Raw genomic sequence first — 22,806 nt, 5'->3', positions numbered from 1 at the left:
TTTGGCTAAATCCTTACACTTTGGTGTTAGTGTATTAGTACAGCATTATAGCCATTGCTATATCTCATTTAAAGTATACATGCACCACTGGAGGCTGCATTGTGGTTTTTATCCTACAGATGGTTTGATCAATATCTGGAAGAGATAAGATTGCCTCAGGCGGCAGAGGGTATGAGGAATCTGGCCAAATTATATAAATAAATAAATATATATATATATATATATTCATAGTATTCTCTGGCTGGCAAAAGATGGGGGTGGCCTCCATCTTTACCCGAGGGCTCTTACTTGCACCTGAACAGTCGCTTGCTTCCTAGATGGATCTTTGCACACCCCTCCCCCCGTGTCTAAGAAAGAAAGAAGATGTAGCTACTTTCCTCTGTGAGACAGCAAAGCTCACAAAGTGCCTTTGAAGAAAGCTGAACTATAAGTTTACTGAACAGCAACCACCATGGACCAGGATGTATGCTTCATTCTATGATCAAAACTTCTAAAATCATGTAGCTGTGAGCCACAGAGGAAAGGGAAGTTTAAAACAACAAAAATCACTAAAAAAAAGAATCACTGGGTCATGGTGCCTTTAACTGCAGCACTTGGAGGGCAGAGGCAGGCAAATCTCTGAGTTCGAGGCCAGCCTGGTCTAAAGAGAGGGAGTTCCAGGACAGCCAGCGCTACACAGAGAAACCCTGTCTCGAAAAGAACAAAGACAAAGGAGGAGGAAGGGAAGGAGGAAGAGGAAGAGGAGGAGGAAGAGGAGGAGAAAGAAGAGGAGGAAGAGAAAGAGAAGGAGAGAAAAACAAGAACAAAAAGAGAACAAGAAGGGAGGGAGGGAGAAAGGAAGGAGAGAGAGACAGAGACAGACAGAGACAGAGAGACAGAGAGAATAACAAAGAATCTGAAAGCCTGGGCTTCAGGAAGAAGACAAAGCTAAGAGAAGGTGGAGAAGGAGCTGGAGGCCAGCCTCCGGTCACAGCTGACGCTGCGGCTACTTGTGTAAAGCACTGATGCAGTAATGGGGCATGATTCTACCCCAAGCTCAGCTGCGGCTCATTTGCTCCTTAGTTGGAATTTCATTTTCTTGCGTGAGTGTGTATGTGTGTGTGTGTGTGTGTGTGTGTGTGTGTGTGTGTGTGTGTGTGTGTGTGCATGTTAGTGCAAGTGCCCATGGAGATCAGAGGCATCAGATTCCAGGAGCTAGGGTTCTAGGCAGTTATGAGCCTCCAACACGAGTGCTAAGAACTGAACTCAAGCCCTCTGCAAGAGCAGTGTTTGCTCTTAACCACTGCTCCTGCCCCCTTTCACTGGAATTGATAAGTAATAACCAATTGCCTCAGAACATGAGGAACTCTTCCCAAACTGTTTCACTGTAGACAAATCTCCAGCTTGGGTGAGAGGAGCTAAATCATTCTAAAAGAATCCATGGTGTTAGCTTGACTCCCACCTCACCCCCTCTGATTTCAGATGTGGTATCCTAGAAGGAAAGTCCAGTGGGTCAAGAGAGACAAAGGAGTAGAAAAATGGCCTCCTCTGAGCACACCTTTATGATCGAGATGGAGCCCAGTACACTAGCTAAGCACCCAGTGTGGGTCAACTGCCCCAATTACACTGGCATGGCATGGCATGGCTGTGTAAAGGTTTGAAGCTGTGCCCTGACCACACTGATATTGCCAACATTCAACTAGCCAGCCCCTGAGATTTGAGACAAGGAGAAAGCACAACACACCACTATCCCACATTTAAAAGCCTGTGGCCACATCTCTGACATCCTTTGGTCAGGCTCCCTGTGGTCAGGCGCAGGGCCTGGCAGCCTCCACTAACCAGAAATCTTGAAATCTGGGGCTCGGAGGGAGAGCAGGAAGGGAAGGAGGCTGCACGTCAGGCAACTGTCCCACAAACCCTGGCCCAGGTACGAAAGGGTTAAGTTGTTCTCCAAATATCAGGACCAAAAAGACCGAATCCTTTTATTCTGCCACTCCTGGGGCTCCAGGGAGGGGGCCAGAAGGAGGCTCCCACAATGATGCACCTTGTTATGTTTGATCCTTCTGAAATTATCCCCTGCCCTGGTCTAGACCCTGTGGAGACTAAAAGAAGCATTGTCACCTTGCTGGGCGGAACTCAAAAGTCCTGTGCAGAGCTGCAGTGCACTGGAGGGTATGACAGGCAAGAATGCTTTCATAGCTGCGCTCGGCTGCCTGAGTCCGTCTGTGGAATGCACAGCCCTGGACCCTTTGATCTTTAAGATGGCTGCTTGCAAGGGCGTGGTCCCATACTCTCAGCTCCTTCTGCCATGTTCCACATTGGGTCTCCACCCCAAGTTCCTGGACACAATTCTGAAACCCTGGTTCAGAACTCCCTCTCTCTCCCTCTCTTCCCAACCATTCCTGAAAGTATGCCTTCACTCAGACCACCAACAGCGCTCACATGCTCACACACGTGCACACACACTAGCAAGGCACCTGACCACCATGCGCATCCTCTGCTCAGCATGATGAAGGGACACTTGCCCTCCTCTTCTTGGGTCTTCCAGTCAGTGTTTCCTACATCCCCAAAACAAAGATCCAGTTGCTTTGAAACCGGCATCTGGTATCTTGGCTGGGGCTTCTCCTGTTTAGTTTTGCTTTGTATCCAGATGTTGGTGTCATGCAGGCCTTGCCTGGAAGTCCTGCAATCCCAGCTAGAAGTCGTGTTTTCCATTCTCATTCGGGTAAGTCATTCCAACTGAGATATGGGAGCTGCAGCTTGTCCTTTCTGAGCGAGAGAAGCTCTGCTGCTCTGCATCCACAGTCACGGCCTGAGGCTCACAGACATCTAGTTGTAGACCTGCTGCTGTCTTTTTCAAAGGTTTCCTCAGAAAACCGCTGAGAGCAAAGTGCTCGAGTCTTGTCTTCTGGGCTGAGTGGAGGCCCCAAAGATATCAGGTCACCATCCTTGGAATCTAGGAATGTTACTTCATTTGGAGAAAGAATCTGAAATTAGAGAAATGGTTCTGTCTGTAAAGTTCTTACAGTACAAGTGTGATCCAGGCTTGGATCCCTGGCACATTTAAAGTGCCGGGTACTGTGAGGTTCATCCGTGACCCTCGCACTGTAAAGGCAGAGGCAGGGTGAGTTTGGGCTGTCAGGCTGCTTGTGGCCCACCTAGGAGATAGGCAAGCACACGCTGAGTGTCAAGTGGGAAAACAACCTAGGACACTGTGACAACCCAGCTGAGACCCGAACCAGTCCTGAGGGCCAAAGACCTAAGGGTCTCATCACCTTCTGGTCAGTTGTAGAAAACCTAAAATGTGAGCCCCACAAACCTGTGTGTGCTGGCACACAAAGCAACCTGGTGTCCTCAGATCTGCCACGTGGCGAATACCATTTCTTTTCCAGAAATGTGACTGACATAATTAACCATAGACCCTCCTAAGCTGGGCGGTGGTGGCACACGCACTTAATCCCAGCACTTGGGAGGCAGAGGCAGGTGGATTTCTGAGTTCAAGTCCAGCCTGGTCTACAGAGTGAGTTCCAGGACAGCCAGGGCTACACAGAGAAACCCTGTCTCGAAAAAACAAAAAAATAAATAAAAAATAAAAATAAATAAAAAATAAAAAATAAAAAAAAATAGACCCTCCTGGCCAGACTTAAGTATGAATGGCGGTGGAGCTCATCCTTCTCAAATAACGAGCACCCACCTCCCCAAGAATGCCGACGGAACCTCTGCTTGGGCACGTCAGTGAAGGCACACATCTGCCCATTTCTGCTTCCTGCTGTAACCTCCGCCATGGCAGGACCAAGCCTACTGAGCCTGGGGATCCGCCCATGGCAGGCCCTGTGCCAACGACTGTGGACAGTGTGTTGTTCAGAGGGCAGAGGACCTGGCTAACAACCTTGCCACTGCAGAACGCAGCCCACTGAGGCATGCCTCAGGATCAGCATCTGCTGTCACCGAGATTACGATGGTCACCCTTCCCTCCCAGGACTGTGCTGTCTGGAAACTCAAGAACAAGGATTTCCACAAGAACCATGCAAAGATCTGAAAACAGATAAAGTTCTTAATGGCATAAATAAACAAATACCATAAAAAAACAAAACATTTTAATGTAATTAAAACCAATTTGATGTGAAGATTAGGAAATTGTATTGCTAAAGCTGGTGGTCTTTTAACTGTCTGGGCTTAAACCCTGAGCAACTGCTAGAAACCTGCAGTTACCTGTCCCAGCTTCCTTTGCCAATAGCACATTCTATTTCTTGTGTGTTTCTCACTTGTTTATCCACTTGCCCCATGAGGAAAGAAACAAGAAGAAGACCCTAAAAAAAAATGCAAGTCTATAAATAAAAAGCCATATCTCTACATATGAACAAGAAAGTAGAGAAGTGGGGGGAGGGGAGAGAAAGACGTGTGCGCATTCACCCCAATGTTTCTAAATATGCGAGCATTTGGCATTATGTAGGGATGGGCTCTGTGACTGGTGCCTAGAGGATAGAGTCCCCTTTAATTTGACACCCATATCCACCAGCAATCACTAAAGCTACAGCTGAATGAGAATCAAAACAACTATTCCAGAATGATGAAATTTGGGGATTGAATCGAACTGTTTGATGCTACTGAAAACACATCAATTTTGGCTAATTCCATAGGAAGTGGCCCAGAGCCTTCCTGTCCGGCCACGGTCGCTGTGGTTACCTGGGTGGGACGCTCTCAGAGCCACACTCCGTGCTTTCCTCCTCCTTCAGCCTCAACTCATCACTAATATCCACAGGGCTTCTGCTGGACCGCTGTGCCACATGACAGGAAGGCCAGCCATTGTTCAGAACAGGAAAGAGCATCCCAGCAATAAAGAATAACAGGGAAGGAGAAAAGAAAATAAGGAGAGGCGGAGATAAAAGCCAAGCAGGAACATGTAATTTGAAGAGGAAAGGGCGACCAGACCACTTCAGAGGTTTAGCTGAACCGAATGAACTGAAGACAAGGCCAGCAAAATGTCCCCGTTACCCTCGGCTGTGCCCAGGTTATTTATGTCCTTAAGAACCCCAACATCCAAGAATTTGCACATTTTTTAAGCATCCACACATTCATCTGGAAGTTGCTTGTGGACTGTATAGGCCTCTGGGCTTAGTTCTAAGGCAGCTTCAAGGTTATAGCACCAACCTGGAGTTAGACATTCCAAAGGTGTGCCACAGCACAGGATGAAATGGAGGACAATGCTGGGCCAGTGCAGGGGACGGGCACTCAGATCTTGCTGGCTTATCTTTCCCCAGGCTCCTCTAGGCTAAGACAGATGATGATGATGAAAAATTTTAAAGCAGTTTTTGAGCTAGAGACATAGCTCCCTTGGTAAGAGGTTTGCCAAGCACACAAAACCATCTCCTCATACCACAGGGAATGGTGGGAAATGTCTATAAGCCCAGCGCTCGGGAGGGGCAAGCAAGAGGATTAGATGTTCAAGGTTATCCTTAGCTACATAGCCAGTTAGAGGGCAGCAGAAGCAACACAAGACCCTGCTTCAAAAACTAAGTCAATGCTCATGACAAATTTGGGGTTTTTTTCCTCACATTATCTTTCCAAACAAAGGCGTGAGCTGGTCACATACTACATTGATTTCCCAGCCTTCCTAGCGGCTCTCACATAATATGCTCTATCCAAATACAAAATTACTATGTGCAGTGCGAGAACTGGTAAAGAGTGAGGACATAAATCAGTAGTGAAGTAGAGAGAACCAAACACAGACCCCTGAGTGCTCAGGAAAGCTGTGTAGGACAAAGGCGGGAGGGAGAGGGTGGTAAGAAGAAAAGGCAGGCACACACTGGCGAGCCCAGGGAGAGGGGCAGCTTGGAAACTTGGAAACTTCAAGACATGGTTCTGTGGAGTGCTGGATAATGACTGTGACATCAGAAGGCAGAAGTCACTGGTCCCTTTTCCTCTGAAACATCCAAATGAAAGAAATGTGTTGTAAAAAGTGCACAGCATTTCAGGAAGACTTTGGAGGTGCAATACCTTTGGGTTTAAGTCGGATCTTCTAATAACTCTTCCATCTGTCTCTCTGTTCTTGTCTCTCTTTGTGTGTCTTTGTCTCTATCTCTCTGTCTCTGTCTCTCTGTCTCTCTGTCTCTCTGTCTCTCTGTCTCTGTCTCTTTGTCTCTCTGTCTCTCTGTCTCTCTCTCTCTCTCTCTCTCTCTCTCTCTCTCTCTCTCTCTCTCATTTTCCCTCTTTTCACCTTCCCCTAGTGGAAAGGCCTACCTGACAAAGTAATCTGGGTCACCCAGTCATCCATCAGCAAAGCTCTAAGACTCTTAGACTAACAACCTACAAGGAACCACATCCTGCCAAAAGTCACGTAGCTGGAAGCAGACCCGTCCCAGACTGAGTCTACATAACACAGAAACTCCTATCAGTCCTGTGATGATGGCTGTGAGACCCCGTAGCAGAGAACTGGGCTGGACCACAGCTCAGACTGGGCTTTAGCAGCCGGAGCCTGTGTTCTGCATCAACACCTGGCTGGTTCAGGGTTGTTCCTTATGGTGAGGAAGGTTATATCTAGGCTCAAGATGTTTGTTTTCCTAGATTGTACAGTCTGACACCAGCTCCATGGGTCACATTAGTCATGATTGAGTCAGCACTAGGAGGAAAGCATTCTCTGAGGAGAGACTGGGGGCTCTGAAGTAGCGTAAATTTTGCTTGAGGCTCTTGCGGGAACAAAGACTGCAGGCAGTAAAAGGAAACACCAGATGTGTGATTCAGAGTCCTGGCCTCCACGTCCTGAAGCTGGAAGAAGGAGTAAGACCCAATTACCACCCAGAGGTAGCCCTGGAAAATTGGACTTCTTTCTCTGAACTGAGAGAAAAAAGAAAAAACACAGATGTTTCAGTTTTGGTTTTGCCTTTAAGAAAGAAGGAAAAGCACTGATGTTCACTGAGAGACAAACACAAGCCGTTTTCCAAGTCTGAGGAAATGGAACTGTTGGTCAAGAGGGAGAAAATGTTTAGAATCAATAAACCTTTTAAGAAAGCTTTGGTAAGTCCGAAGTACATTTTGAAAGAATAATAAAGGTCCCCAGGGTCAGAAGGCTCAGGAGTGTCATCTGCAGGATGGGCAAGGAGCCCACTCTGCCCACTGCCTTAGACCCTTCAAGGAATAAGGAGAGTGTGTTGAAGTGCAGGGAAATCTCCAGGGGACATGTGAGCTTCTGGCTTGGTGAGACAGAATTGAGGCTTGAAGAACCAAGAGGAGTCTGTCTCAACAGAACACCTATGCTTGGTGAGAAACTCCAGAGGGAAACAAGTATGTCCTGGGTGGGATGAAGCAGAATTGACATAAGGAAGCCAGAGAAATTGACATAAGGAAGCTTTTCATGGCAGAGGTAGAGGAGGCTGAGGGCTACAGATGAGCCAGAGGCCAGAGGTTCCTGTTGGCTTGGGGAGAGTGCAGTGATGGCGGGTAGGTTCATTGAATTGACCAGTCTTCAAACTCCAGCTATGTGCAAGTCATCGGTAGCTTCAACAACAGCAGCTCATCTGAGTTCACAGAGCTGGAAGCCCAAGCCTCCTCCAAGACTGTCTACAGATGACAGCAGATTTCAGGAAAACACTGGCATGCTCTTTTCCTGTGGTAAACAGTGGCAAATAGAATGATTAAAGTACTGGCTAGTTTATGTCAACTTGACACAAGGTAAAGTCATTTGGGAAGAGGGAGCATAAATTGAATAATCTCCCTCACGAGATTGGCTTGTCATCGCATTTACTTTTTGTATTTGATATAGGAGGGCTGTGGTGGTTTGAATAGGTATGATCCTATTCACGCTTGGATGCTTGGCCCATAGGGCATGGCACTATTAGGAGCTGTGGCCTTGTTGGAGTCAGTGTGGCCTTCAGAGGAAGTGTGTCATCATGGGGACAGACTTTGAGAACTTATCTATGCCCAAGCTATGCTGAGTGTGACACAGTCTCTCCTCCTTACAGCCCTCAGAACAAGATATAGAACTGTCAACTCTGTCTCCAGCACCATGTCTGCCTACGCCATGCTTCCCACCATGATGATAAAGGACTAAACATCTGAAACTATAAGCTGGCCCCAATTAAATGTTTTTCTTTATAAGAGTTGCCATGGTTATGATGTGTCTTCACAGCAATGGAAACCCAAACTAAGACAAAGTCTCAGCCACTGTGAGCAGTGCCACCCCTGGACAGGTGGTCCTGAGGTCTATAAGAAGGCGGGAGCAAGCTGGTAAGTAGCACTCCTCCATGGTCTCTGTTTTAGTTCCAGCATCTCGGTTCCAGCCCTATCTGTGTTTCTGACCCAACTTCTCTCAGTGATGTACTGTATGTACTGTGGGGCTGTAAGTGAAATAGATCCTTTCCTCCTCAAGTTATCTTCTGTCTTGGTGCTTCAGCAAAATAATACACCACTAAGTCTAATGACCTGAGTTTAATTCCCAGAACCCACACAGTGGAGGGAGAAAATCAAATGACCCCACACACATTCACATTCAAAAAGATAGGTAGATAGATAGATAGATAGATAGATAGATAGATACATACATACATACATACATACATACATACATACATACATATATACATACATACATATTTACATACATAGACACATAGACGGACAGAAGTAAAAAAGTAAATACAGTTCTACATTTATTCTTTAAAACTTTTCCATTCAGGACTTTACCACATGGCTAATTAGCACAGGGGAAAAAACTTGGACCAAAACTTCAGGGAGCTGGGTCTTGGTTCCAGCTCCATCCTGACAAGCTATGTGACCTTAAACTAACTTCCCTTACTCCATATGCCAAGCAAGGGGCTAAGCCAGATTCCCTCACGTCCCTGCAGCACCAACATCGCACAGAGAGCACGAAGCCAACTCTGAAGATCACGTGGGTCAGTTTTCAGTTATTTCACTTTTCAAATAAAGGAAACATTCCAGTTCTTATCTGTAACCTTCTGGAGACTTCCTACCCATTGATAGGATTCCCTGTGGGAAGTGTTTTGAAATAGTGGTCATTACTGTGAAACGAAATTCTGGAGATTAATCTGCAAGCAAGGCTGAAATTTCTGAGTGATTTTTCCCTAATGTATGAGAAATCTTTATCCAACTGGCCATGGGGTAAATTCTTTTCTGAAGCATCTTGTTTGTATTCTCGAAGCTAGGTTTAGCAAGAAAAGAGAGTGGAGGCCGGATAGCTTAGCACTTACTCACACAGCCGTTGGGGAGATAGACTGACAGCCACTGGTGAATCATGTCTAAGTCTCACATTATCTTCAAGTATTACTCCACACACATCCATGAACTTCACCATGTGACAGCATAGAACTTCAGCGATAGCCATGAGGTGAAAGAGGGACTTTCTCCCGCCTGCACCATCCCCAGAGGCTCATTTCCTCTCTCCTCTTCCATCTCTCCCCTGTATTCTCACTTTCCACATGGGAACCCCAGGCCATTCAGTCCTACCTTATATGTTGCCAACAACTCCAGCTAACCTACACCAGCGTCTCAACCCAGACCCACCAACTTTACATAAGAAAGAAGATGAAAATACATGGGGCTGAATAAATGGCTCGGCCCCTAAAAGCACTTGCTGCTCATCCACAGGGCCTAGCTTTGATTCCCAGCACCCAAGAGACAGCTCACAAATTTCTGCAACTCCAATTACAGAGCATCAGGTATTCTCTTCTGACCTCCACTGATACCTGGCATGTGCTTGGCATATACAGTGTCAAAATGTATGCACCTAAATTAAATCAATTTTAGTTCATTTTCTGTAACAATAACCACATGCCACAGCCTGGGCAATTTTTAAAAGAAAATAGATTTGTTTGACTCATGACTATGGAGACTGGGAGTTTCAAGAACACAGCAACAACAACAACAAAAAAAAAAAAAAAGAAAAGAAAAGAAAAGAAAAGAAAAGAAAAGAAAAGAAAAGAAAAACAAGCAAGGAAGCTGCCTTGGATCCCAGATGCTGGCATTTTGATTATCCTGGCCAAGCAGTTGGGGACTCCGCAAAGCTTGTCTTTTTCATAGCATTGATACCAGTAAAAAAGTACAACAACACACGGTACAATAGTGCACAGCATAGTTCAAAGATTGTACACTTTATTTTTTAGTCATTCGACAAGGATGTTTTTGTGGTATCCTGGATGCTGTGTTCCCTTTCGTAGCCTCTAAGCTATGAATTAGCTATAATAAACTGAAGTCAACTTCTTAATGGTGCTATGTTAAAAGGAATGCAATTCATTCTGCCTCAGGGTAGGAGAGGCTGGTGAGTCTTGGGTGATGAGTAACAGTGGAAAGATAAGCAGGGGCTAGCCAGATGATGAGTGAAATCCAGCGGATAGTCCAAGCAAAGTGAGCCAGAAGAGGCATGGCTCGACAGGAGGAGGATGGAGACACCTTCTAATCTAAGCCACTAAAGCTGGCGTTCAAAGATAGACACCAGGGAGCTGGGGGGGGGGGGGAGGGCAGATGGGACCAACCAGTGAAGGTTTTAAATGGCACCTTGAGAACTGGCTTTCATTCTTTAGGTAGCTGGGAGATCATGACTAATCCTACAGTTTAGAAAAGTGCTTCTATGGATCAGTAGGAAAGAGCAGACTGCTGGAGGCGGATGGCCAGACATTTCACTCTACTCTTGTTCTTAGTTCTGATTACAGCTACTTTCCTAACCTTGTCCAGGGCAGTCCCTGTGGACAGTGTTATGTCTTAGGCAGCTTCGTGCCCCAGCCCCGCCCAGAATGCCTGAATTTGTGCCTGAGGTTGTGTGAGCGCCATTGCACATAATGAGTAAACAAACCTAAGGTAGGGAGGTAGCAGTAGAATCTCCTAGAAACAAAAGACACATTCAACAGATATTTTCTGAAGTACACCCTGAAGTACTTGGTTTCTGGCAAAGGAAAAAAAGTAAAGTTTGTCTATAGGGCGGCTCAGAATGTCTTTAGGCTTTCTGTTAATTAGGGAGAGTGAGCAGTCAGCAGAAGAAAGGCAGTGGCTGGGTGGGAGCAGAGAGAACCTGTGGCTGCTTGGTCTGGGTGTTACGGTTCTGAGATAAATAATACATACATACACATACACATACACACACACACACACACACACATATATGTGTATGCATATTTCCAACTAAAGATTCAATTCAATCACCTTAGGGCACAATGATCAAAGGGTAAGCTGGGTCAGGCCTGTCACCTCCTCTGTTAAAACTCTCAGAAAGGTAGAGAAAGGGGTTGTTCTCAACCAACTCAGAAAGGTGTGTGTGCTCAGACTCTCTTATTGAGTTTAAAGATCTCTGATACCACATCTAAAAAAATAAAATAATAAGAGAGTTCCTCCACCATTGCTAGACTGCTGTTATCATGAGACTGCTGCCAACGGTCAGCAAAAGTGACAGACAATACAAAATGAGCAGAGACTCATTTAAAACCCCAAACTTCTACAAGCAGAAACAGTCTAGCAAACCAAGACCTTTCACTGCAAATGTGTGACACCTTCCCTAAAGGAGAAAGGATCCTTCAGCGGGGGCAAGACTGTTGGGGACCATCTCTGGGTGGGGATGGGCTGACTTCTGAACAAATAATTACATTTGCCTGGCTGGGTTTCCGAATGTTAGCCAATGAGTTTACACAAGCCTGGGTCTCTGCCTTTTGAAATAGAAGTGTCTATTTTGGTAATCTTGTATCTATGCCTTTCTGCACAGATTTACAAGGACAGAAAACTCCTGCCCTTAGTTTTACAGTCCACAAATCGAGAAGAATCTTTCTTACAACTGTGCTTGAGAAATGATGGCTGAAAATGTGAAGCTGGTTTGAAGGGAAGTTTCTGAACTGTGAGTTTATGTTGTAATGGAATGACATCTTTCAGGGACTGGAGTGGTATTGTGCATGGATACAGAATGTAAATTATTAATAAGTGAAAGATATACCATGGTACCCACATTCCAGAATGTTCCAGAAGGACTCCAACTTCCTGGCTTACACATCCTTGCATAGACATCTCCCCTACTGTTTTTAGGCTTGCCTGTGAGACAATAGGGTAGGGTAGACATAACAATGTGTCACTCTGATGTGGAAACTGTTGCACTGCTGTTTCTCCCTTCTCAGATCTCCCACTCAGGAAATGTGACTGTCCTATCTTGTGCCACCTTCCAGGCATGCCTCCTTGAGGTGTAAGAAGGCCCAGCCTATGGCCACCCAGTGACCATGAAAAAACTCCCCACCAGTTAAGCCATAAACATGGACACATAGATCAAAGCAGTAAGTGGAAACAAAAAAAAAAAAAAAGAAGAAGAAGAAGAAGAAGAAAAACGAGCCTGTGTCATATGATTCATTGGTGTTTTGCCAGCACATCAAAGCTGTCATGTGAGGAAGGGAAAATCTAACGGAGAGACTGGAAAAGGTGCCTACCGTATACATGGAAAGAAAATCAACACTATAATTAAAGTTAATTATAGGTGGATCATATACCTAAATGTGAAAAATAAAACGATAAAGCATCCTAAAAGACACAAGAAGATCTTTGCAATCAACACATGCAGCCTCTCCATCTGAGATAGAAATGGAGAGTTTTAATGAATCCTAAAACCTGTGCTCATCAACAGGCAGAGGAAAAAAAAATCACAGATTTGTGTTACTCTCAGACTTGATCAGAGAATCTTCTAGCTGTGAGTAGTGGGCAATGCAGAGATGCTTAGCTTTTCAAAGTGCTGAGAGAAAGCAACTGCAGGACTCAGTCACAGATAAAACATCTGTGAGCATCCCTCCCCTTAGCCCAGAGCTCAGGGAACACTGCAGAAGATGAGGCAGAGAGAACGGAAGAGTGGGTAGACTGGAAAGGGTGCTGTGACTGTCCCCTGAAGAGGAAATGGCTGTGGCACACATGATTATGATTCACAGCAACTGTGGTTACCTGCACAAGATCAGGCTGATTAAAAGTCCCAGCATGGAGGGAGCCAGTGCTCCCAGGGCCCCACCTTTATCCAAGGCACTATTAGCAGGTGATGGTTTGCTGGGGGAAAGGGGATCACATGATCACTGACAGGTTTCCCATCCCCCATGGAACCTCTGGCATCTGTGTGCATGGGGGGAGGGAGGGAGGAGAAAGAAGAGGAAGAAGAGAGAGAGAGAGAGAGAGAGAGAGAGAGAGAGAGAGAGAGAGAGAGAGAGAGAACATGAAGCTAAAAAGGAGATATACTGGGGCAGGCCCAGGATATATGGAGGAAGGGAGTGGGAGAGGGACATGATTAAAAGTTACTATATACATGTATGAATTTTCAAAATAGTAAAATGTAAGTATATTTCAACATATACTTTAGATTCTAAATAGCTAATTTTTAAAAAGCAAGAAATATACTGGGATAAAATACTCACAGTATATATCAAAGGACATATTAATTCCAATGACCTTACTAAATAATAATATAAAGACAATCCAGTTTGCTTTAAGCGGCAAAAGATGTTAGAATATACTTAGCTAATGATAATATGTAAATGAACAGTATATAGAGGAGGCTCTGGCCCAACAGTCATCAAAGCAGTACAAGTAAAAATCGCACAATGCCGCCACAGCCACCAAACTGCTCAAACGGAAAGGACTGGCAAGCAAGGGCATGGCGAGTCTGTGTAACAAGTCGGACCTGCGGGTCCTCTGGAGGGAGGGCTAGATCGACTATCTACCATGAAACTAAGACTGCTGATTCCTGACAAACACTTCTAGGCATTTCCTCCAGTGAAATGAAAATGTGTGTCTATGCAAGATTTATACAAAAAAATATAAAGAAGTTGTCTTCACAGTGGCCCAAACCAAGTATTTTGTCAAGAAGAAAAACACAGATGTGATACACCCATACAATTAAATATGATTCAGCAATAAAAGTTTTTTGAGAACTTCTGGTGTACACATATTGTAAGTCAGTTTCAAAATACATGCTGATTTGAAGAAGCCAAACAGGCAAAGCCTGCCCTGCATAGCTTCACTGATGAGACAATTAATAAATTGTCTGATGTGAAGTGTGTCTGTTAAAGAAGCAAGTTCTGGGCAAGACACGAATAATTACCTAAATGGCCAATAAGTAGAAAAAAATCATTCAACCTCATTAGTGTAAGGAAGTGAAAATATCAAACCCTTCATCATATGGCTAGTACTGCCTTTCCCAGAAAATAATGGTATTTGTTACGACAGGTGCTCTCACGTGCTGCTGATACAAATTGATGCAGCCTCTTTGGAAAATAGTTTGGCATTGGGTATTACCCTATAACCCAGGGATTTATGCAGCAGAAACACATGCATACAATACCAAGAGACCTACAGAGTGTTCACAGTGGCTTTATGTGCACAGCCAAAACTGTAGAGAACCCAAATGCCCATGGACTGGAAAATCTACAGATAAGCTGTGGGCTCCAAGTGCAATGGAACATTTTGCCAACATGGAAATATGTAAACTATACTTGACAACATGAAAAGGAAACTGATAGTAAAGGAAAAATACCATATGGCCAAGTTCAAGGTCAAAATAAGAAAGGAAAATGAGTTGTAGCATTAGCAGTTTGTTGCTGTTGTTGGTGTCTTTAATAGAATTTGTTTAAAAGCTTGACTTTAAGGAAGCTTACATTCTGGAGATGGAGGAGTGGCCACGAGAGAAGATTCTGGAGAAACTGGTCCCTTTCCTCATCCAAGTGAATGGACATTACATTACACTTCTTAGATATAATTAATTGACGGTGTTTATTTATGGTGTACCTTTCTCCATGAGTATATAACAATAGTAAAAACTGAACATAAACATGTGAATGACAGGTCCCGCAAGTGTAAGTTCTCAGATGGGTGTGGCCACACTCACTCACCACCCTCTCACCCACGGTTGTGGTGATGTGGAATGTTGTGGAAACATTCCAGGTTGCCGTGGCAGATGCTGGCCTCCCTTGCCTAGCCTCCCTGGATAGGTGACAGATAATAGGACGGACGGAAGCGGAGCCCTTCAGCACATCCCCAGCCTGTGGAAGGACTCTCGCCGCTGCCCTCACTTCCTCAGAGCTGGGGAAGAATCTAGGCCACTGAAGAACAAAAACTCCACCATAGGCCAACTGGGTGCCTTTGAGAAATGGCTAAAACTCTCCAGCTGTTGGATGTGTCCTCTATAAAATGAGAACAAGAGGGCCACCCCAAATGGTTCCTTGAGGAAAGTAGAAATGTGTCTATCAATGTGCTCAGCTGAGCTTCTCAAGAAAGTCGCTTCTTCTGCTCCTCGTCCATGGTTTCTGAAGAGACTCAACCTCCCCACAGAGACATCCCAACCTGGATCAGGCCCTCCTGGAAAGCTGGGGTTTCAAGTATTCTGTTACTTTGTTAGACTGTCCCTGGTCTGTAAGCAAGGGCCCTTCTCTGATTAGAAGGCAAGTTCGACCTATGGGAACTGACTGTCTGGAAGATGGCTTTGTCCTCTGATGTAGGTTTCCAAGAGGCCCCTTTCCTTTCTCCCTTATTTTCTGTGACTCATGGGGAAAGTTTGTTGACCTCCCCCCACCCCGCTCCTGTTCCCGAGGATGAGGGAGGGCCTTGCTCCCTTTAACACTTTGTTCAAAATGTTGTCTCTATGTGCCTGACATCTTCTAGGCAGATACATTGATTTTTAAGAGATATATGAATCATAATCGGAAAGCAAAATGCTGGATTGTCTAGCCACTTGTCAATTAAATTCATCCCCATGTAAAAGGCAGGGGAGAAAGCATGGAATTATGCACCTACGCTTCCTTCCTAACCCGCAGTACACCCTCTGCCCCACCCTACACTGACCAGGAGCAGCTACTAACTGGGTCTCTCTAGGGGCTGAGCATCTAGGGGATGGAGTCTATGAGACCATCGCCAAAAACACTTCCCCAACATTGAATCTATGTTTTCTCATTCTTTACACCACTGGCCGCCAAGCTTCTCACTACCCTGTCTCCCTCCTTTGGTGCACATGCACAGACCCCCTCCAAACACACTGTCTCATAGGTTTTGGGCATCTCGAGCACCCAGCTTCTGTCTCCGCTCTCCACCTTCTTCAACATTGAATTCACAGCACCCAGCCATTGGCCAGCCATTGGCAGCGCCCTCCTCCCAGACACCCTGGGCTTCTTGCCCCTCCCTCAGAGTCACCAAAGCAGAGACAGTTTACCAAGACCCTCATTTAGAATTCATAATTTTGTGCTCTGCCTTTTAAAAACAAACACACTCCCAAACTGAAACACAAACTGAAGCGTTTGTTCACACGGAGGAAATCTGGAACATGATGTCACAGGTGACCAGCCCCTGATGAGCCCCTGACTCCAAAGCTCACACACCGTGCCCTAGCCTCTCTTGCTTTGTTTGCTGTCGGCAGGAAGCTTCACAATCCTCACTGCTTTCTGCAAAGACTATTTTTATAAAATAAAAGAGCTCTAAAGATGTTCAGTTATGTGATCAGTCACTGCCGCCTCCTGTCCCGGGAACAGCTGAATTTCTCACTGCCAAGCGCTTGGCACGCAGCACCAGCCGGCTTGTCAGCCTCAGCCCTGCAGGGAGCTGGAGCAGGCAAGTCTCTTCTCTTTGCACAGCAGCACTGCGTGAGTTCAGCATGAATACTGTGATATACCTACCGCCAGAGGAAAGGTGAACTGGAACGTTCCTGCCTAGACAAAACTCGGGGCTCTCTGTCTTTGCAGTCTCAGTAGCAAACACTGAGCAGGAATCCTTCACTACAGCCTCCCTGGATCCCAGAATCAATGCCTTGGAGATTCTACTCCCTTTGGGGAAGACACAAAAAGGCTTCCCATGTCCCTGGCTTCTGCAGAGTTTGTGTATTGGTACAACCAGTCTAGGGGATAAAGTAGCATTCTGAGTAGAGTTGAAGGTGGACATTCCTCTTCCTGGTGTGAATCTCAGAAGTGATGTAATTAGACCTGATGATGCTTAACATAGAATCTGTAACAATAATGATGGGATTCTGAATGGAAGAGGAAAGGAAGGGAGGAGTCAAGAGAGAGAAATGAAGAGACCTGGAGTAACCAAAATGTCTGTCAGCACAGGCATAGTGTGGTCCTATGAGGAGATGTTGCTGAAAGCTAGGGAGAAGCGCTTGCTGTCTGAGCATGAGGCCTTAATATCAGAGTGGGCCCTTGAATTCAGATCTCCAGCATCCATGAGAAAAGCCAGGTGCGTGGTTTATACCTATACCCTAGCACTGGGAAAAAATAAAGACGCAAACATCCCTGAGGCTCACTAACAAGCCACATCAGTGGGCTCCAGGTTCTGTGAGAAACCTGGTTTCAAGCTATGGTGGAGAATGACGCAAGGCAATAACTGAAGTCAATTTCTTACCTCCACGCGTGTGTACACATGCCCTGTCATGTACATAACATGTACCTGACACATGTTCTACATACAAAAGAATATAATGAATGAACTACATGTGACTTATTAACATGAATAAATCTCAAATATATAGTTAACGTTTAAAGAAAGCCAAGTTGCAAAAAATGGGATTCCAGCTTTAACCATTTAAACATAAACACCCTACTGCGTGCTGTCTGTGGATATGTGGTGTTATGAAAAGGCATCACTTCAGGGGGAAAATGGCCAGAAGGGAGGAGGTTAGGATTACGGGAGATGGTTATAGCTAAATTGTTAACACTTTATTTCCTTAAGTAAATATTTGAACTAAATGTGGCAAAATATTAGCACTTGGTTAAGCTTGTGGTGAGAACATTGGGTATCGATTGCATCACTACTGAGCTGCTGAGGTACTGTCTAGTTTAAAATATAATAGGTGTAAATAATTCTCCAAATGTTCTCCAGGCTCCTGCCTCACTCACAAAAGATAAAATGCCCAGTCTGGCCAAGTGGAAATTTACAATAAACAAAAACTAATAGGAAGGTCACCAACTCCTCCAGCCAGTTCCTGACACTGTAGCCACTCTGACCTCCGTAGCGGGGTCCCCTCCCTCCTGCTCTGGCTGGGCCTGTTGGCTCTGGCTGGGGCTGGCCTGTGGGAGATACAGGCAGAGAGACAAGTACAGGAAGAAAAAAATGAGTCCTCCCCCCTGGCCTTGGGACTGGAAAAGACACTTTCTGCTACATCACATCTCCGGAGTGTGGGACCCTCCTCCGTTCTACTGTGGTCCTCAGCTTGGTAGTGATCCCTCCTTCCTCTGGCTTCTCCAGGACTTGGGGTGCACAGGGACTTCCTTCTATTACTGTCTCCACAAAGGCCTCAACACCCCTTGCCAGTTTCCCTTCAATTTGAACTCATCTTTATAAATGGTACCCTCGTGAAACCCTCCTTAGCCCCAGCTTGTGTGCTGTCTACTTTCTTCTGGTGCCCTGGCCTCATGGAGCACACGGGAAGAGCAGGACTCAAAGCGATGTGGTAGGGAGAGAAAGAAAAACAAACAAACAAAAGATAAAGCCGCAAGACTGAAGGAACAGCCTCAGCAAAGGCTTTTGTATTAGACTAACCACAGGAAACTGCCTCCAAGGACTACTTTACCCTACAAAAGTAAGACTTTCACATGGCTAGTCAAATAACAGGTTTCAGACCATGATGTCATGACCATAGGATTCAGGGAAGCTTAGGGAACAGTAAGAAGCAAAATAAGTGTATCTTTCCAGGATGGATAGACTATCATCTGTAGCAGAAGTACCGAACTGCTAGACAGGATAGAAATGCGATTTCCATGTTATGTTGCCACTCCAAGAGAGCTAAAAAGGCCCTAAATCTGTAATCTAGTTCCTACAGAGAAGAGATGTGCATGCAAATTTTTATACCTTGAGCTATTGGAACATGGAGAGCTAGATGGTCCCTTTACTGTCTAGCCCATCCTTTGAAGACTGAGTGTGCAATGTGCCATATGGGTTGAGAATCCTGCTCACCATCATACATGTGCTCTCCATCATACATGTGCTCACCATCACATCTGTACTTACCATCACACATGGCCCACCATCACATATGTGCTCACTATCACATGTGTACCCACCATCACACGTGTGCTCACCATCACACATGTACTCATCATCACACAGGTGTTTACCATCACACATGGCCCACCATCACACATGTGCTCACCATCACACATGTACTCACCATCACACATGGCCCACCATCACATATGTGCTCACCATCACACATGTGCCCACCATCACACATGTGCTCACCATCACACTTGTGAGCACCATCATACATGTACTCAGTATCACACATGTGCCCACCATTACACATGTACCCACCATCATATATATGCTCACCATCATACATGTGCTTGTCACACATGTGTTCAGTATCATACATGTGTATGAGTTTCCAGTTGGGTTTCTTATCCATGGAAACATCCAGAAGGAATGGGTTTGGGAGGGTACCAGTGACGCGTTTCTGTGGAGAGAAGATGCAGCTTGAATCCTGGCCAAGGTGAAGGAGAAAGCTACACAGAGAGAGAAGATGCAGAGAGCAAACCAGCTTGGCCAGAGGAGCAAAGCGTTCATGAAGCGAGGACTTCCTTCTATTAATCTTCTCCTGGGACCAAAATTAATCTTTCTTTAGAATTGTTAGTCTGATGAAATTTATTATCCTGGATGACAATAAGTCTTCCCAGGTTTGGAGAGAATTTAAAAGCATATGATTTATTTGTCCTGAGATGATTCCCAGACCCATACTGCTACTCCTCAAAACTAATATTTTGGCATTTAATAAACCAGGGAAATTGGGTCATGAACTTAACATTAACAAATTAAAAAAACCTCTAAGTAATATTTAATGTTGGTGTTGTTTTGATCTTGTAATTTCTGCTGTGACACTCGAGTTCAGCACTGTGGACGTGGACTGCGGAAGCCTACGTACAGGGTGCGATCAGCCTCTCTAGATCCCAGTTGTGTAATTTCAGCTCTCCAGATCCCAGGTGCTATCTGATGGGCTAGTGGAGTGCTGTTCTCAACCTTCTGAAGAACTGCGCACAATGGTATTAAAAAGGGCTGCAGTAAGACTCTGGGGCTAAGAGGGTAGAGAGGGAGGTGGTCTCTTACAGGAGCATGAGAATGAGGCTCTGCTTCCCTCTGTGTTAGGGGTCTTGCAGACAGCCCCATCTTGATGGCTACTCACAACCAACAGCATCGGCCCCAGGACGGGCAGATTCTGGCCCTGTAGGAAAGTGTGCCTCTCTCCTCTGTCTGACAGTCCACGTCTCCTGGGCTGTGCTGGTTCCAGAACCCATGTAGGTTGGTTTAGTTGCTTATTCTCAGAATGAAACCATTATCACCTCAACCCCAAGCCTTTGGGCAGAGCTGGAAAATGATCAAAGGCCAGTGGACAGATGAGTCAAATTGCCCCTCAGAGGAACCCTGGCAGTGATCTAGTTCTCAAATCTCACACAAGAGAGAAGATTCGAGCTCAGAGCTGGCAAGTGAGTTGCCGAAGCTCCTATAAAGAGAGTGTGTGAGATTGCGTTTGACTATAAGTCTATCACTGCCTAGCAGTGGCACCCAGGTCCTCCCATGGCAGTACATGGTCTACCTCTGTAGCCTAGAATATTCTCTTTTCTTTTTTTGTACAAATATTTTTCTTTCTTTTATTCAGTTACTTTTGTATTTGTCTTCAAAACTGAAATGAAATATGTCTCCAATGTTATTCTATTGTATGTAATCCAGGCTACTTTTACTGGGGGCCTGCAAGTGCTAAATCTATATGTAAAATAAGCATTCTGTCAATTTTTATTAAACTTGACTATGTAGGGGAGGTTTTTAAGCATCAGACATGGAAGAAAATCTAGACTTGGCAGAATACTGGACAACATGAATATGCTGCTTATGATGTAATTTGGTCCTCTAAGAAGATTGTGGTGGTGGTGGTGGTGGTGGTGGTGGTGGTGGTGGTGGTGAAGGCGGTGGTGGAGGTGGTGGTGGTGGTGGTGGTGGTGGTGGTGGTGGTGGTGAAGGCGGTGGTGGAGGTGGTAGTGGTGGTGGTGATGGTGGTGGTGGAGGTGGTAGTGGAAGTGGTGATAGTGGTGTTGGTGGTGGTGAAGATAGTGGTAGTGAAGGTGGTTGTGGAGGTGGTGGTGGAGGTTGTGGTGGTGGTGGTGGTGAAGGTGGTGGTGGCAGTAGAGGTGGTGTTGGTGGAGGTAGTGATGAACATTATAGGAAGAATGTGAGATATATTTTAGGGTAAAATTGGATATCAGGAGGGGAAATAAAGGAAGACTTTTGAAAAAAAATTGCCTATTTCAACTCTGAGCATCTGGACAAGCTGGTGGAGACGCCCAGGGGTGGAGAAATACACTAGTTTGCCTCCAGCAGAAGGAAGAGGGCAGCAGTCTGAAGAGACAGTGGCTAAAATGAGGAAGGAGAGCTCGCCCAGCCAGCCATCAGCAAAGCCTCCACTAAGACCTCCCTGCTGCTCTGGAACTCCTGAACTTGACCATAGAGTAGCGAAACTATGAAAACAGGAAAAATTAGAGACAAGCAAACCCATCAACCTATTCAGAGAGGCCTTGCCTTCGTATCTTTACCACCAGCATTTTCCTACCCAGAATTCCAAAGACCCCTCTCCTCCAGGAAGCACCCTGAACCCTGAATATGATCTATTCCCTAGACCTGGGAACATCCATCACTACCGTGTCTCTACCACTGGCACTGCAAGGACATGAAAGTAACTTCTGGAAGGCAAGGACAGCCATACCTTCGGGCATTCAACAGCTCCCTGGAGCAGTTGTCCTTTTCCCAGCAGTTGCATTCTCTCCCAGGACCCCTCCCCTCCAGCCTCCTGGAAGTTCTCCTATCTACCCATAGTCCTAACAACTTCTGCAAAAGCTGAGTTTTATCAAACAAAGCTTAAAAAGGAATCTATGTCACAGAAGAGAAAGGCGCTTAAGACTTGGCCTCTCTGTAAACCATCTGCGCACGTTGGAATCACTTACATGTGCAGACTCCTCTATTTCATAAACCTCTAACTCAATTTTGTTTCTTAAATATTTGTAGAATTTCCACGAGAACATCCAACAATGACCAGTGGCAATGGCAATGAAAATAGCAGCAAGGAAATGGGATAAGAACAGCAGCCCACCACGGCCACCCAAGTGGGGAAGCCAAACCTCAGGAGAGCTGGAAATGCCAGGGACGGAGGCCTCTGGGGAAGTCCTCCACTCCCTTCTTCCCAGCGAAAACTATGGAGTCACATGCCTCATGCCAATTTTTTTAATCATCAAAAAGTGTCTGGCCAGGGCTTCATTGCTATACACACTGCACCCAACAGCAGCAGTTCACCACAACCAACCGCCAGAGTACAGAATCCAGCTGTGGCCTGGATTACCCAAACCTGCAGCCACTTTGGTAAATTCCATAGCTCATTCCTGGCAAGAAAGCACTGTACCCTTCTTGGGGTGGGAGGATAAACTTGAAATCTGAAATTCTCACGACCTATGACTTTAACAGAGCCCCTCCTGGATGCTTATCACTTCCTGTTGGCTCCACCGTACCTTCTGTACGGCAGACTGACAGTTTTCAACGATTCAAGCATCTCGGGCTTATTGTGTTCCTGAAGATAAGAATTCCCTGCAGAGCCTTCCCCACCACTACAGCTAACAATAGCATCTCCTCTTCTAAAGCAGCCCCTCCAATAAGAGCCCAAACCAGACCCCACCGCACCCAGTAATGGGAACGTCACTGACAAATGTTTCTCATCCGAACCCAATCATTTTATAGGGCATTATACAGAGCCACAAATGTATTCCATATGTGTTCCATCTCGGAAATCCAGACACCTCCTCTCCAAACCAAATCACACTACTATTATTGTTGTTGTTGTTTAACATTTGTTCATTTTTA

The 22,806-nt window shown here is 45.5% G+C and overlaps 1 pseudogene; it reads right to left on the bottom strand.

Moving 5' to 3' along the window:
• Window positions 1–22,498, bottom strand: part of LOC127683589 (calcium-binding and coiled-coil domain-containing protein 2-like) — a 62,841-nt pseudogene extending 40,343 nt beyond the window's left edge.
• Between the last annotated feature and the right edge of the window lie 308 nt (window positions 22,499–22,806).

The sequence above is a fragment of the Apodemus sylvaticus genome, chromosome 4, assembly GCF_947179515.1.
Source record: "Apodemus sylvaticus chromosome 4, mApoSyl1.1, whole genome shotgun sequence".
NCBI lineage: Eukaryota > Metazoa > Chordata > Mammalia > Rodentia > Muridae > Apodemus > Apodemus sylvaticus.
This window is presented reverse-complemented; position numbering and strand designations above follow the sequence as displayed.